At 39.6% G+C, this 16,199-nt stretch overlaps 1 long non-coding RNA gene across 1 annotated transcript; it reads right to left on the bottom strand.

Annotated features, from left to right (window-relative positions):
• Window positions 1-283: 283 nt before the first annotated feature.
• Window positions 284-14,845, bottom strand: LOC134484248 (uncharacterized). The gene is made up of 4 exons (XR_010061664.1): window positions 14,692-14,845; window positions 7,326-7,424; window positions 6,538-6,843; window positions 284-632 (listed from the first exon to the last, which is right to left on the bottom strand). It is a non-coding gene; the product is annotated as an uncharacterized LOC134484248 (long non-coding RNA).
• Between the last annotated feature and the right edge of the window lie 1,354 nt (window positions 14,846-16,199).

Here is a 16,199-nt window from a genome sequence, read left to right on the forward strand (position 1 = left end):
ACCCTTTAGAAATCAAAAAGTGGAGGAAAGACTACTCCTGTTCCAAAATCATAGACCCTGGGTGAATAGAACTGAAGTATGGAATGTCCAAATGATACACAAAGCAGAGATTAACAATTTACTATCCTGTTAACTACTTAGCAGTTCCAGTCCAATGCAATTATTTTCATGTACTGAGGAATATGGAATTGTAGCATAACGAATTCTGATCAATTACAAACAATTTTTGGAAGAATTCCAAATAGCTAAGAATGGGTACAATGTATTTTCAAAAACCCTGAGACATTAGCGTGGTTTAAACTCTACCCAGATAAAAACGTTTAAGTACTGGACTGATCTACTAAAGTAATTTAGTAGGAAGCATACTTTACAATTGTTTGCAATTAAACATGGTGTTGAATAAAGAACACGCTAAAACAACGTTATGTTTCTTAAATTTCAAGACAGCAAGAAAGAGCACAGTGTTTTTCTTTTCTTTCTTTCACAGATTTTGCACTTTATTGAAAGAGCACTTTGGGATCCTTATTTGCATATTTATTATCAGAATTTTCTTTGGACCCAGAGTTCTTCTCAGTGCTGCCTTCATTTCTTGGTTCTTAAGTTATACATGATGGGGTTCAGCAGGGATATCACTGTGGTATGGAAGATGACCAAGAATTTATCAACACCTTGTGGGTGATTAGATTTGGGCTTCAAGTAGTTTTCTCCCAACCCTACAATGCAACCTATTCCCCGTGAAACAATGGCCAAATGGACACATACCTCACGACTCATTTGGGTTACAAAGTGAAGTGGGGCCATACAGTGGCCAAAAGCCATGACTGTCAATAGGCAGCACTCAGTTATACCAAAAAGTGTGAAGAAAAACATCTGTGTGTCACAACCCTCCTGAGAGATTCCTCATATCTCACTTACGAGGCTCTCCATATCTTGGGTATGACAGAGCCAGTGTAACCAATTTCCTGGATATATAAGTTCACCAGAACGAAGTACATGGGGGTGTGTACAGATGCACTAGTGTAGATAGCAAAGGCTATGAGAGAAGAATGAGGGTGAAGAGGAGGAAGCATTCTCCGGGAACCTCAAAGGTCTTGGCAATTGCAAAGCATTTGACAGACAAACCCTTTTCCTGCCACAAAGAGCAATTTACAGAATTGACACTCATCTCCTGGAAGACAGAGCAGTAAGCCATTAGAAGGATTCTTGCAGAAGAGAGATATTGATTTTTTAACACTTTTAGACACTCAGTTACATCAGAGTCAAAGTCTTTCTCTGAGGTCACAAAAATCAAAGCTTAGAAGTGATTTATTCTCACAGATTTTCATATCTAATACTTTTTCTCTTAACACCAGGGGATTTTCCAAAGTGTGCTAAGCATTGAGCTAAGTGTCCAAATATTTACAAAGATGGTGCAAACTTGTAGTCCTGGCACTAATGAAGCTTAGGCAGAAGATTAACCATGGGTCTGAGTTTAGTTTCACATGCTGCATAAGCAATCATTCAAATTAAGGGAAAGAAAACCTTGACTATATCTCAATTTTTTACTCATTCTTATCATTAACTAGTTATCAATGTTATGCAGAAAAACAGATCATCCCAGTAATTTCTATGCGTTTGTGTTGCCACAGGTATAGTCACTCCAACCAACCTGTCTGTGTGTTTTGCCCCGATTATTCTCTGATTCCTATTATGAATATTCAAACCCACACAATAAAGTTATCGTTTTTCAAGACTCATTATTTTTGAAGATTAAGTAAAATCAAATAATCATTTGATTAATAAACGAATACTGGTTTTAATACATACAATTAAAGGCAAGGCACATCTCAATGTCTGCATCATAATGAGGTCATCAGAGAAGCTTTTTAAGATGTGTATATGAGCTATGAAAGTGAAGAAAGATCAACCAAACAACACCAAACCCCTTCATTCCACAACCGTCAATATGACAGCTGGTATTTCTAACATAATAGTTCCTGTCTCTTTATAGAACATGTTCTCTTAGCAGTTTATCACTGCATAGGCATAAATTTTCTGTTTTTTTTTAATATTGTTCATGATATTCTCTAAATCGGACTATTGATTTAAATAAATAAAAAGGAATAAAAGACATATTGTCTTCAAATGTAGTCCACGCTAACCTGAAATTCCTAATTTCTCTCCCTCAGTATCATGAATGTGAGTATTCTAAGAGCAAGACATGGTGCCTGGTTTGATAAAAATTCCTTCCTATTCTTTCATCTCAACATCTTAGAATTCCACCAAACTACATGTATTTCTATACATATAGTATCTATACATTTCATTCCTCTTTGCTCACTTTTGCATATGGCATCTGCTGTGTGCATGCTTGGTTCCTGACATAGAAAACTGTTCAGTTCCAGCACAAACTTGTCTGTTTTCAGATATCATCCTTCTCTTCTGTGTATAGTTGCACTCTGTTTTTCACAATGTAACTGATAATGTAGCTGTTAGCACTGTGGTGGTGACTACTTTTCATCTTGTTCACAATGTTGCCTTATATGGAGACTGAGTATGGCTGCAAAGTTCTTATCATTATGTTTACCATCCTTACCAATCTCTGAGCTCTGGTGTAATGAGAAGCTCCAGTGTTTAGCTTACTTTGGTTCCTTGGGGATTCTGCCTGTCCCTTCCCATTATATCTTCTGAAGTTCACTCTCATGTCCCTCAAAATAATGTGGCAAAGTCATTTTTCTCCCAATCTGATAACTTTTCCCTTCAAATGAGATGTCCTTTCCTGTTTTGTGGAGTGTATATGTCTTTGTTGAAGTTTGGGTTTTCTTGCAAAAAGATAAACCACTTTTTCTTGACAAGAATAGGGTAGGAGGGCTTGGGAATTTAGCTCAGTTGTAGAGCACTTGCCTAGCAAGGGCAAGGCCCTGGGTTCGATCCCCAGCTCCGAAAAAAAAGAAAAGAAAAAAAAAAGAGTAGAGTAGGTGATATCACCAGCCTCTTAGGCTCTCTCTCTATTCGCTTGATATAATGAAATGTCAGAGGTATGTGAGTAGGTCAGCACATGGTTGATCCACAAATCAAATGTTGGTTTCAGTATTTCCAAATTGCAAATAAATAAACATGTTACCTATGTTCATAAATACCCTTTAAGACACACACCTACATACACACACACACACACACACACACACTTGTATGCCACATACACATGTGTGCCTATATATTCATGCAGAGAGAGAGACACAGAGAAACACAATAGAAAAAGAGCACTTAGATTAGTACATGAATTAAAATGTTAGTATAAACAACAATGAAAAATAACAGTTTTTGTTTACATCCTGCTTCACCATTTGGTCACTTATAAACACGGCTAAGAAAAAAAAATGTAATACCCATGAGTTTGCTTCTGTGTGAATAAGTTAATTTCCCAAATCACTTAAGTTGATTGGGTGTGGAATGCTTGTCTGCTACATGGGGCATGAGCATGTGTGAAAGTCTAACCACATTGTTCAATTTCCACGTATATGTGGGCATTCTTCCCTTATTGTTATTGAAGACCAGTTTTAGGCCGTGGTGGTCCGATACCACGCATGGGATTATTTCTATCTTTCTGTACCTGTTGAGGCCCGTTTTTTGACCAATTATATGGTCAGTTTTGGAGAAAGTACCATGAGGAGCTGAGAAGAAGGTATATCCTTTTGCTTTAGGATAGAATGTTCTATAAATATCCGTTAAGTCCATTTGGCTCATGACTTCTCTTAGTCTGTCTACATCACTGTTTAATTTCTGTTTCCATGATTCTGTTTCTCATTGATGAGAGTGGGGTGTTGAAATCTCCCACTATTATTGTGTGAGGTGCAATGTGTGTTTTGAGCTTTAGTAAGGTTTCTTTTAAGTATGTAGATGCCCCTGTATTTGGGGCATAGATATTTAGGATTGAGAGTTCATCTTGGTGGATTTTTCCTTTGATAAATTTGAAGTGTCCTTCCTTATCTTTTTTGATGACTTTTAGTTGGAAATTGATTTTATTTGATATTAGAATGGCTACTCCAGCTTGCTTCTTCTGACCGTTTGCTTGGAAAGTTGTTTTCCAGCCTTTCACTCTGAGGTAGTGTCTGTCTTTGTCTCTGAGGTGTGTTTCCTGTAGGCAGCAGAATGCAGGGTCCTCATTGCGTATCCAGTTTGTTAATCTATGTCTTTTTATTGGGGAGTTGAGGCCATTGATATTGAGAGATATTAAGGAATAGTGATTATTGCTTCCCGTTATATTCATATTTGGATGTGAGGTTATGTTTGTGTGCTTTCATTCTCTTTGTTTTGTTGCCAAGACGATTAGTTTCTTGCTTCTTCTAGGGTATAGCTTGCCTCCTTATGTTTGGCTTTACCATTTATTATCCTTTGTAGTGCTGGATTTGTAGAAAGATATTGTGTAAATTTGGTTTTGTCATGGAATATCTTGGTTTCTCCATCAATGTTAATTGAGAGTTTTGCAGGATACAGTAACCTGGGCTGGCATTTGTGTTATCTTAGGGTCTGTATGACATCAGTCCAGGATCTTCTGGCCTTCATAGTTTCTGGCGAGAAGTCTGGTGTGATTCTGATAGGTCTCCCTTTATATGTTACTTGACCTTTTTCCCTTGCTGCTTTTAATATTCTTTCTTTATTTTGTGCGTTTGATGTTTTGACAATTATGTGACGGGAGGTGTTTCTTTTCTGGTCCAATCTATTTGAAGTTCTGTAGGCTTCTTGTATGTCTATGGGTATCTCTTTTTTTTAGGTTAGGGAAGTTTTCTTCTATGATTTTGTTGAAGATATTTACTGCTCCTTTGAGCTGGGAGTCTTCACTCTCTTCTGTACCTATTATCCTTAGGTTTGATCTTCTCATTGAGTCCTGGATTTCCTGTATGTTTTGGACCAGTAGCTTTTTCCGCTTTACATTATCTTTGACAGTTGACTCAATTATTTCTATGGAATCTTCTGTTCCTGAGATTCTCTCTTCCATCTCTTGTATTCTGTTGGTGAAGCTTGTATCTACAGCTCCTTGTCTCTTCTTTTGGTTTTCTATATCCAGGGTTGTTTCCATATGTTCTTTCTTGATTGCTTCTATTTCCATTTTTAATTCCTTCAACTGATTGTGTTTTCCTGGAATTCTTTCAGGGATTTTTGCGATTCCTCTCTGTAGGCTTCTACTTGTTTATTAATGTTTTCCTGTGTTTCCCTAAGTGTGTTCATGTCTTTCTTGAAGTCCTCCAGCATCATGATCAAATATGATTTTGAAACTAGATCTTGATTTTCTGGTGTGTTTGGATATTCCATGTTTGTTTTGGTGGGAGAATTGGGCTCCGAGGATGGCATGTAGTCTTGGTTTCTGTTGCTTGGGTTCCTGCGCTTGCCTCTCGCCATCAGATTATCTCTAGTGTTACTTTGTTCTGCTGTTTCTGACAGTGGCTAGACTGTCCTATAAGCCTGTGTGTCAGGAGTGCTGTAGACCTGTTTTCCTCTCTTTCAGTCAGTTATGGGGACAGATTGTTCTGCTTTCGGGCGTGTAGTTTTTCCTCTCTACAGGTCTTCAGCTGTTCCTGTGGGCCTGTGTCTTGAGTTCACCAGGCAGCTTTCTTGCAGCAGAAAATTTGGTCTTACCTGTGGTCCCGAGGCTTAGGTTCGCTCGTGGGGTGCTGCCCAGGGGCTCTCTGCAGCGGCAGCAACCAGGAAGACCTGTGCCGCCCCTTCCGGGAGCTTCAGTGCACCAGGGTTCCAGATGGTCTTTGGCTTTTTCCTCTGGCGTCCGAGATGTGTGTGCAGGGAGCAGTCTCTTCTGGTTTCCCAGACTTGTCTGCCTCTCTGAAGGTTTAGCTCTCCCTGCCATGGGATTTGGGTGCAGAGAACTGTTTATCTGGTCTGTTTCTTTCCGGTTCCGGTGGTGTCTCAGGCAGGTGTCCTGCTGCTCCTGGGCCCTCCCCCACGGGAGCCCAGAGGCCTTATACAGTTTCCTCTTGGGCCAGGGATGTGGGCAGGGGTGAGCAGTGTTGTTGGTCTCTTCCGCTCTGCAGCCTCAGGAGTGCCCACCTGACCAGGCGGTTGGGTCTCTCTCTCACCGGGTCTGGGAGCAGAGAGCTGCTGCGGGCCGGGATCTTAAGTTCTTTTTTTATCTCATGCTAATTTTTGATGCTTTTTTTCCCCCATGGAATACTTAGTCAATAGACCAGTGTACCAGATATCAGCTGCATGACCAGAGGTTGGTAGCAATTTACCTCATTGCTCAATTCATAGATACAAAGATGTTTTTTTTTTTTTTTTTTTTTTTTTTTATGAGAAGGCCTTGATCTTCTAGAATGTAGAATGTTGTTGTCTGTGGCTTTCCTTTGCTCCCTCCATTCTCACATGGTTCATATCAGTGAAGAAACAGCATAAAGAATGTGAAAAACACTTGCTGGGTCACAGGATAGACAAAATCTACAAAACTTTCCTTACATGGAATTAGAACATAGTGGAGAGTAGATACATTCAGCTTAGTCAATGAAATGCTCTCCCTGTATACCTAATGGACAAATGTTTACCCACCTGGATTGACTTGTTAGCCATGCCTGCTTACTCTTCTTACCCAGTTCCCAGGAGACTTTATTCTCAGCAAGGGATAAGCTGGTGGACCAACATGTTAGGCTTCCTCAGTATTTACCAATTACTCCAAGATAAGCAGAATCCTCCAAAAGGAGCTCCCATTTCCATAGTCTACCTCTCTTCAGGTCTGAAGCTATGAGCCCAGTCAACAAGAAAATCTCCATAACCCAGACAAAGTAAATCTTTTCTTTCTTTAGTGCTGGGGAGGATGGGCAGCTCTGATGGTGTCTTCCTTATTGTAGGATCTTCCTGAGACAGGAGAGGGGAAAGAGCATTGGAGGAGGGTAAATCTTGATCCATTTAGAGTTTCAGTATAATAATAAAAATACTAATATTAATAATAATAATAATAACAATCATCATCATCGCCATCATCATCATCATCATCAATACAATCACCATGACCATCAAAAGAATTTTAGGCTGGTAAGATGATTCAGCATTTAAGAGAACTGACTGCTTTTCCATAGGTCATGAGTTTAATTCCCAGCAAAAACATCGTGGAATACAAACATGCATAATGGCATTTGACTCCCACTTCTGTCGTGTCTGACAGTTACAGAATACTCATACAAATCAAATGAAATAAATCTTTAAATAAATAAATAAAAGTTTATTTATCAAAGTTTAAGTTACTGTGCTTCTGTAGCTGATCAGCTTTTTGTATTTCTCTGAGAACAGAAAATGCAATCTCTGTCTATTAAAGTCCATGATGAGAGCTCACACATTACCTGCCGAATCCCAAGACTTTTATTCAAAACACAGCTTCTGCTTTTCTGAGAATTATATAGTTTCTTATTAAACTCCTATCCTTTCTTCATGGCCTGCCTCTGCGTGGCACACAAGAAAATTAGTTCGTACATGAGGACATTACAGTTGCATTTTCCTGTGGTGTGAGAAAACTGAGGTTAACACAGAGGGGTCAGGACTGTCAACAAAGAAGTGGGCATAATGGCTATCTTTTGTCCAAATGCTGTTGGTTGAATGGGTCAGCTTTCCTGGGAGTTTACCAAACTCACAGGTCATCTTCTGGAGCTAAGTAATCAATTTCTCCAAATTCTTAATCTGATTTACTAGCTCACTGATGGTGGAAGGTTGGGATGACGACTTCCCAGCAGACCCTGTAGAGAAACACAAGGGAACATGCATGGTAATGGCCCAGTCACAGGAGAGAAAATGCTGAGTCCCCCAATGAAGCATGATGAAATGGGAAATCTACAGATACTTGGAAGCACTGAAAGATGAGGAAAGCTCTCTTCAAGCTGGACTTATTAGCTATTTTCTTTCTCGCGACCGTGATCGCTAAACATGTGCCTCACTGCCTTCTGCTGTCGCCGTGGCCCTTAACAACAAAATCTGGCCAAGACATGAATAAATGGAAGATATTTTCAGTTCGTATCTGATGGGATGCATGTAAGTCCTGTACTCCATAGTGTTTAGGACCACCAAGCCTTAATCATGTATGTTCAAGACAAAGAGTAAGAGACCTTGATGCATGTGAGTGGAGTAGCCCTTGTCATAAAATTCCAATGGCATGTCCAGGAATCCTGTGAAGATAAAATTCAATACTCTACCCTGAGAGTCAAAGCTTTTATCGCTGTGCCTCTTCTTGGCATTCTTCCTCATTCAGAGTGAAACTAAGGAATGCATAGTAGACAAGATGCATGCTTGACAATTCCTGACCCTTTGCCAATAAATTTATCAGATATTCCTGAAACTGGGTCTCTTCTTTAGGGATCCAGAGCCTTCAGGTCATAAGTCCTACTCCTAGAAGGCCTGAGCCAAGACTACCTCCTCTAGGAAGTTCCTCAGAACCAGCCCACTGCTCTCACTCGCCTTTTTGCACCAGATAATTTATGTTTTCACTTCTTTAACAAAAAAGTATCTTAATTTCTTGCTCCTCTCTCTTTTGTCTCTCCATGCTCTCTGTTTTCTCTGTAAATAGCTTGATCATCCTGAAAAACATTTGAGTGCGTAAACAAATATGTACTAACTAATTGCCACGAGGGCAGTTTCTGTTTCCATAACACTAGTGACATCACAGAGAATACAATGGAAATTCCAGCATACATTAGAGTATCCGGAAGATAGTCCAGTTCAACAGCACATAACTTCCCTTTAACAAGATCTTCTCCAAATAAACAAACCAAGTTGCCCTTTCAAGGATCTTTGCCTGAGACACAAAGGAAGACTTTCTATCAATATCCCTTCTAACCCAGAGATATCACTGATCTATTGAATTTTTTACCACCTTCATGCATGAATAGTGAAGACTCAGTTCTCAACCACAGCCCACAAATGGTCCCCCACTCCTTTGGTAGCACACTCAAAATGACAAAGAAGAAAATATACTGAGAACATAGTTCAGAATTCTTGTCAGTGATGTGTTGATTCGACACAGTTAATCCATCTCTGGGGACATCTTCTGTAGCTAAATGACCAATTTTTCCAAATTTTTCATCTATTCCCCCTGCTAAGTAATATTGGAGGGTTGGGATGATGTCCTCCAAGTAGGCCAGGTACATAGATAAGTACTAGTGAGCAAAGACTTGGGGAATATCCACAGACTACAACAGTATGGATAGGGGAGTAAAAAATACAGAAAACTTTTAAATTCTGATAAAAAATTCCCTCAGAGCCTCGAAAATTATTTATTTTAGCCATGAGACTGATTGTGATGTGATCAATGGCACACAGTTCTGGATACAGGTGCATTGATTAACACAGGTGTAATTTGAGTCATCAATAGCAAACACTCAGGGAAAGCATGATGGGTCAATCTTGGAATGAGCAATTAAGAAGTCAAACTGAAGTATATATAGGTATCATGTGGAAGAAACAGATGGACAGAGACAAAGACAGAAAGACAGACAGACAGAGAGACAGATACACACACACACAAACACAACTCACTCACACACACACAAATCAAAGGAGCAGTCATAGGAAAACGATGTAGTAGATCATTGGTAAGGAGCTCCAGCCAGGGAAGAAAAGTCAAATTCTTCATTTGGGTGCCACATATGACAACTTCTATACTCCTGAAAGGCAGTCACTACTACATTTATGTAAAACATCCATTAGGAAAATACAGACAGGGAAGGTAAAGTAAGGGAAGAGACTAGGTATTACTAGACGATGCATGTTTATTAAAGTCCCATGTTATCTTTCTCCTGAGGCTGTAAGTCCCTGTAAAGAGAAGACAGTCCATGGTCAGCCTGGCATGCATTTCTTGGATTTCTGAAAATTTTCCTTCCATACATGATCCTTGGCCCCTAGCCTTGTTGGGAGTTGTTGAATATTCTACATCTTCTCAGTTGTTAAATTCTTATCTAGTAGATTTGGACATCAATTCTATTTTTAATTGTTGTTCTCCAGTAGACAGCAAGTTCAGATCACACTGGTTTTTATGAGATAATCGAGTGCATAAACTGCCATGAAATATGTTATCATTAGTAAAGACCTTTGTAGGAAAGCTGAAAAATAGGACAGAGAGGCAGAAAGACAGACAAAGAGAGATGAGACAGAGAGACGGAGAAAGACACATACACAGAGAGAGAGAGTGAAAGAATACTATGCCTTGTGTATATGAAGCCAGAAAATAAATTGTGAATCTAGAAGAAAAAGTATAAATGACTGCCTGTAAATCCCATTGACTAAGAAAGAAGCCTGGAGCCAGTTGTGCTATTGAGACTTCACACAGATTGGCCTATACCAACGTGAAACACTAGACTTCCATGAGCAAATCCTTAGCCTGGATAATGCAGTTATGTTGGTCTAGAAAAACAAACACTGATTTGGCCCCTCTGTCTCTCAGTACTCTGATCTGCCATGTCACAAGAGGCTGAATGGTCATCCACTTACCCTGAGATGCAGCTCACAAGGAACAGCACCTACCTTAAACAGTACTTCATCTGAGCCTACCCTTCATTGTAGATGGTACTCGGGAAGCTAACTGACAGGTTACACTTTGCCTAGCTGTGTGTCAAAGTTCAGACATGAGACTCCCACTCTGTGATTGTCAACACTTCCATGTTTCCATTGGGACGGCAGTGTCACAATGGCCTGATACTGTCTTCTAACTCCTATCACTTTCTTCATGTGACCAAGTTGACAGTCACCTTCAGTTTATTCTCAGATCCACAGGATGCAACTTGGCCTCAGAGCCCTCATGTCTGCCCACAGAACAAAGAGAACAATCTCACAGTTCACAATGATAATGCAGACATGCCACGGTATTACCTCCAAAATTTACTTTCAAATTTAATCTCTTATTTCTGATTATACTACTCTTTAAAGAAGGTCATGTTGTGGGAGAGCATTTGGTTTCTGCCCCATCCACAGATTATAGTTTTCTTACATAGACTTTTTTCAGTGACAAGGTTTCTGTAAACTTGTATCAAATTAACCATTTAAGCACAGAAACACACACACACACACACACACACACACATACACGGAGTGTAGTTATAATAGTGATGTGCATGTTGAAGAAATTTAGGACAGTCGATTTAGCATATAAGATGTGGAGGGTTGCACTAAAATCTAAGCCCATAGGATGAAGGATGGGGAACAATTGTGAGTGGTGCTTTCCCCCCATTTGGACATATGAACCATGAAGTATGAGACAGTAGATCTGCATGGTCAAAGCCAAAGTACAGAAACATACACAGTCAATTGATTGTGAATAGCTCATCTCTCTGATCTCTAATGGAAGAGTTAAGATGTTTCCACACCTCTCCTGCATAATATTTCATTGCAGTCCAATGCTAGCACACTGAAGGATATTCAAGAACATATCTGAAAGGTGACCTTTTGACCTAGCTTCATATAGAGATAAAGCAACAGTGTCAGAATTCCCAGAGCTCTGATGAGCAGAGGGTGTTGTTTTCCTCTCATTAACTTAGCAATGCCTCAGAAATCCAAGGAGGCAATCTCCTAAGGCCTATTCACAGCTGCACATGGTGTATTTTGGCTTCACAACACCTTAGGCTGTAGTTACAGAAACCAGGATGAAAACTGCAAATTCCATCAGCATACAGTTGCTGGGAAGATCACCAGAATCACTGATAGGTCTCTATAGAACCATGACTGTAGATAGACATGCCTTGCAGGGATAGTAAATGGTTGTTTAGTTCCCCCAATTACTGTATAGGACATGTAGGGAAGTCAGGAAGGAGCCAGTCCCTGTTCTATTTCACTAACTGACATTTCTTCAATGTCATAGAAATCTGCCTGCCAAAGGACACTGTCATTAGGACAAAACAGCAACCAACAGATTAGAAAAAAAGATCTATACCAATACTTCACCTGATAGAGGGCTATAATCCAATAGATACAAAGTACTAAAGAAATTAAACTTCAGAGAGACAAATAACCCTATTCCAATTGGGTTCCAGAAATGATGAAAGAATTCTCAATTGAGGAAAATCAAATATCTGAGAAGCTTTTAAAGAAATGTTCATCTAAGTATGGTGACTAAGTTTGTCATCAAGGAAATGTAAATGAAAACAACCCTAAGATTCTACCTCACACATGTAAGAATAGCTGGAATAAAAAACTCAGGAGACAGCAGATGTTGATTAAGAGGTCAAGAAAGAGGAAAGCTTCTTCTTTCTTGGTGGAATTACAAACTTGTTCAATCACTCTGAAAATCATTCTGGAGATTCCTCAGAAAGTTGTAAATTGCACTACCTGAGGACCAAGATTTACCTAGCCACGGTATATACCCAAAACATGCTCCAACATGCAATAAAGACACATGGTCGGGCTGGAGAGATGGCTCAGTGGTTAAGAGCACCCGACTACTCTTCCAGAGGTCCTGAGTTCAATTCCCAGCAACCATATGGTGGCTCACAACCATCTGTAAAGAGACCCGATGCCCTCTTCTGAACATAGCTACAGTGTACTTATACATAATAAATTAATAAATCTTTAAAAAAAGACACATGGTCAACTATGTTCATAGTGTAGGACACCCTTATGGGAGACCCCACTCCAATTGCAAGATCGTACTCCCCAAGAAATGTGAGAGATCGAGATCGGCTCTTGATATAAAGCACATGAGTCCATTTATTATCAGAGCTCTGGGATAGCTCGTATCTCACACAGGAGACATGGGAGTCGACCCCAAGACTCAAAATTTAAGGCTTTTTTTTTTTGGTTCTTTTTTTTCGGAGCTGGGGACCGAACCCAGGGCCTTGCGCTTCCTAGGTAAGCGCTCTACCACTGAGCTAAATCCCCAGCCCCAATTTAAGGCTTTTTATAGGGGAAGGCAATGGGATTCAGCGTGGTTATACTTGATTGGTTGATTTATATATCAGTAAGGGAAATGGGTACAATGTCTCATCAGCATGCAGTACGTGTGGGCTGGAGTGTTCACGATGTAGGAGAGCGTCTTATCTTTATTTGAAGAACAGGGAGTTTGGTAACTATTAACTATAGAGGAACAGCCAATTTGCCCATACGGATGGCCCATGACTCAGCGGAGATGGTGGCTGCTAGTGCCTGGAACAATCTCTTGACCTTGTTTTTAGGCTTGGCCGGGCATGTCTCAGGCCCGTTCTGTCTTTTCCCCTTATGTGCTGTTCTTCTGTAGTTTTTATGAGGTTTTTATTTTAACTCCTTCAATAGCAGACTTATTAATGATACCAGGAACTTGTAGGAAACCTAATGGCATTCATCGGTGGAATGGATACAGAGAATGTGGTACATCTGCCCAATTTTGTACTATTCAGTTACCAAAACCAATGATTTCAAGAAATTCATAGACAAATGGATTGAACTAGAAAATATAATAATGACTGAGGTAACCCAGTTACAGAAAAACATACATGGTATGAAATCACCAAAAGTGGATATTGGCACAAAAGATCAAATTACCCAAGATGCAGACCACAGACAACTGGAAGGCTAAGAAGGACACCCAAGATGTTCATGCTTTGCTACTTTTTAAAAGGGGGAACAAAAATATCTATGAATTTAGAGTAGAAACTGAAGGAATCCCATTAAGAGCATTCCATATATATATAATCAGTCAGCAATACTAGATAAGATTGCTGAAGCTAAGAAGGGCAGGCTGCCAATATCCGGATACAGATACTTCCTGAGACACACAGCTAGAGCATGTCAAATACAGAAGAGACTGCTAGTGGCAATCTGAACTGAAAATGGATCTCTTGTTGTTAGATTTTGAAAAAGGATTGCAAGATATGAAGGGGCTTTAATCCCCATAAGAATAGCAATGGGAATGAACCAGAGTTTTCTGTTACTAAGGCAATATTCAAGGACTGTACATGGATAGACCTATGGCTCCAACTGCATATGTAGCAGAGGATGGCCTCGATGGGCATAAATGGAAGGAGAAGTTCCGGGTCCAAAGTAGGTTTGACTCCCAGTTGAAGGGAATATGAATGTGCAGTAAGAGGGGATATAGAAGAAGGGTAAGGGTACCAGTTAGGCCTCTTATGGACAGAAAACTGGGAAAGGAAATAACATTTGAAATGTAAATATAGAAATATCCGTTTGTAAAAGAAATAAAAATTGCTAAAAAATAAAAAAAAGAAAGAAATTAAAGAAAAAAAACTGTCAGCTAATCTCACCTATTGACTCAGACATATAAAGGGTAACTGTCAGGGAATGGTACTCAGAGTAATACTAGTGAAAAGACTCTGATGATGAAGTCTCAACTTGGTAGCACTTCTCTCTCGCAGATACCAGTGTCAGACACAAACTGCACCATAGGAATCCAATGCATGGAGTTTACTCTGAGCTGAGGACACAATATTGGTCTTTTCCTTTTCCTTAGGACCGTTTTCTTCTGGGCAAAAAGAGTAAAATCCATGACCTCTCAGGAAAGCAACTTTGCCCTCCCCAACACCTGGTTTTTGGAATGAATATATTAATGATATAAAATCTCTGACTTCCAGGAACCATAACAAGCAGGAACATCCAGATGCTGCTGGGAGGCTCGCAGCTCCTGATTCCCATATGTGGAAGGCTCAGTTCAAGGCTATCTCGTCAGCAAACCCCCTCAACTCCTATCCAGGACTCACTGAGCTTTCCCATGGATGATATATTTCCCCCTTTTTTTTATACCAAGACAGAAGTCCAGCTTCCTTCTCCCCATCTGTGATGTCTTTATCCTCTTGTTATCACTCCCAAATGACAGTTTACTCTGAACTAGGGGACAGTTCATAAACCCTAGAGTTACTGAAGGAATATCTAAGAGATAGTTGCTGTCTAGACAACACTTGTGACATCACAGAAGCTTGGGCTCTCCAGGTTACAATAGATTTTTCAGGGAGTACCTAATGTCACTGAGAACTGTCATGGCCTACCTGATAAACAGCTTTCCTTACTTTGACCAGATTCAAGGGTGCCCTTTCCAGGAGTGTCTCCTGTGACACAGTGGAAACCTTTATGTACTACATCTCTCTAAAGCTAGAGACTTCTCTTTGCTTCATTAGTGGTTACATGCTCTGAATGGAGAAAGTTAGTCAGGGTCTTGGCATGTGTAGAAAAGATCTAGGAGTGTGTAGTGGAGAAAATTCTTCTGGAGAATAATTCTATTCCCAGATCTAACAGTGTGATATACAGTTAATGTGGTACGTTTTCTCTGTCTCCCTAAGGCCATTATATTTCAAACAACCTTTAATTGAATCAATATTGTATTTAATTTTCCTATTTTACATTTCTTGATAGTAGACTTTATATATATTGCTGTATGTGTACTCAAAAGTTCTGATTTCCAATTCCACTTTTTGCAATGATTTTGGCAACAAAGGGGCCCAGGAATAGAGCTATTGCAACAGTAAGAATAATTTCTGCCTACTTTAAATGATAAATAGACATCAGTAAAGCAAAGGACAACATGAACTATAGAATTCTGTCCTGTAGTTCTATTAGATATCAGTTCTCTAATATTGGCCTTCCTGTGTACACAGGACCACATATTTCACATATTTCCTGACACATGCAGTATCACTACCACTTGGCTGGAACAATGGGATATTGTTAGTGGATTTAGAGGTTCAGTGCCATTCTCTGATAGGACAAAGAATAGATTTTATGGAAAACTGGAGGAGTAAGATTTGAAGAATGAAATGGTTGAACAGTTCTTCCAACTGCTAATCTCTGCACATTGAAAGCAATGTGGGGTGTATTCTAAACATAATATTATATGGATGAATCCCTCCTTTATGGAATGCAGCAGGCCCAATAAAAAAAAAATAACAGTCTTGAGATACTTCCCTGGAATGTACTGGGAGTTTCCATAGGATTTTTTTCTTAATGTCTTTTTCATTGTGTCCACCTGCCAGGAATTCTGAGTTATATATGCACCATAAAGATTGCACACTATTTATAAAACTTTGACTATCAATTCAGAAGTTTTGGCTATAAAAGCTATAAAAGCTGGGCAATTCCATGATAGCATTCCTAGTGAGAGGGAAAATTAGGGGAAAAGTTCCTAGCAGAACTTTTTAGTTTATCTTTCACCAGTTTCTGTCTTTTGGAGAAGCTCTACTCACCCAGAAAAAGTATCAATAAAAAAATCACATACTTTTTTCCTATCCTAGCAGTCTATATGTCAGTAAAGTCAGGTT

The sequence above is a fragment of the Rattus norvegicus genome, chromosome Y (genome assembly GCF_036323735.1).
Source record: "Rattus norvegicus strain BN/NHsdMcwi chromosome Y, GRCr8, whole genome shotgun sequence".
Classification (NCBI taxonomy): domain Eukaryota; kingdom Metazoa; phylum Chordata; class Mammalia; order Rodentia; family Muridae; genus Rattus; species Rattus norvegicus.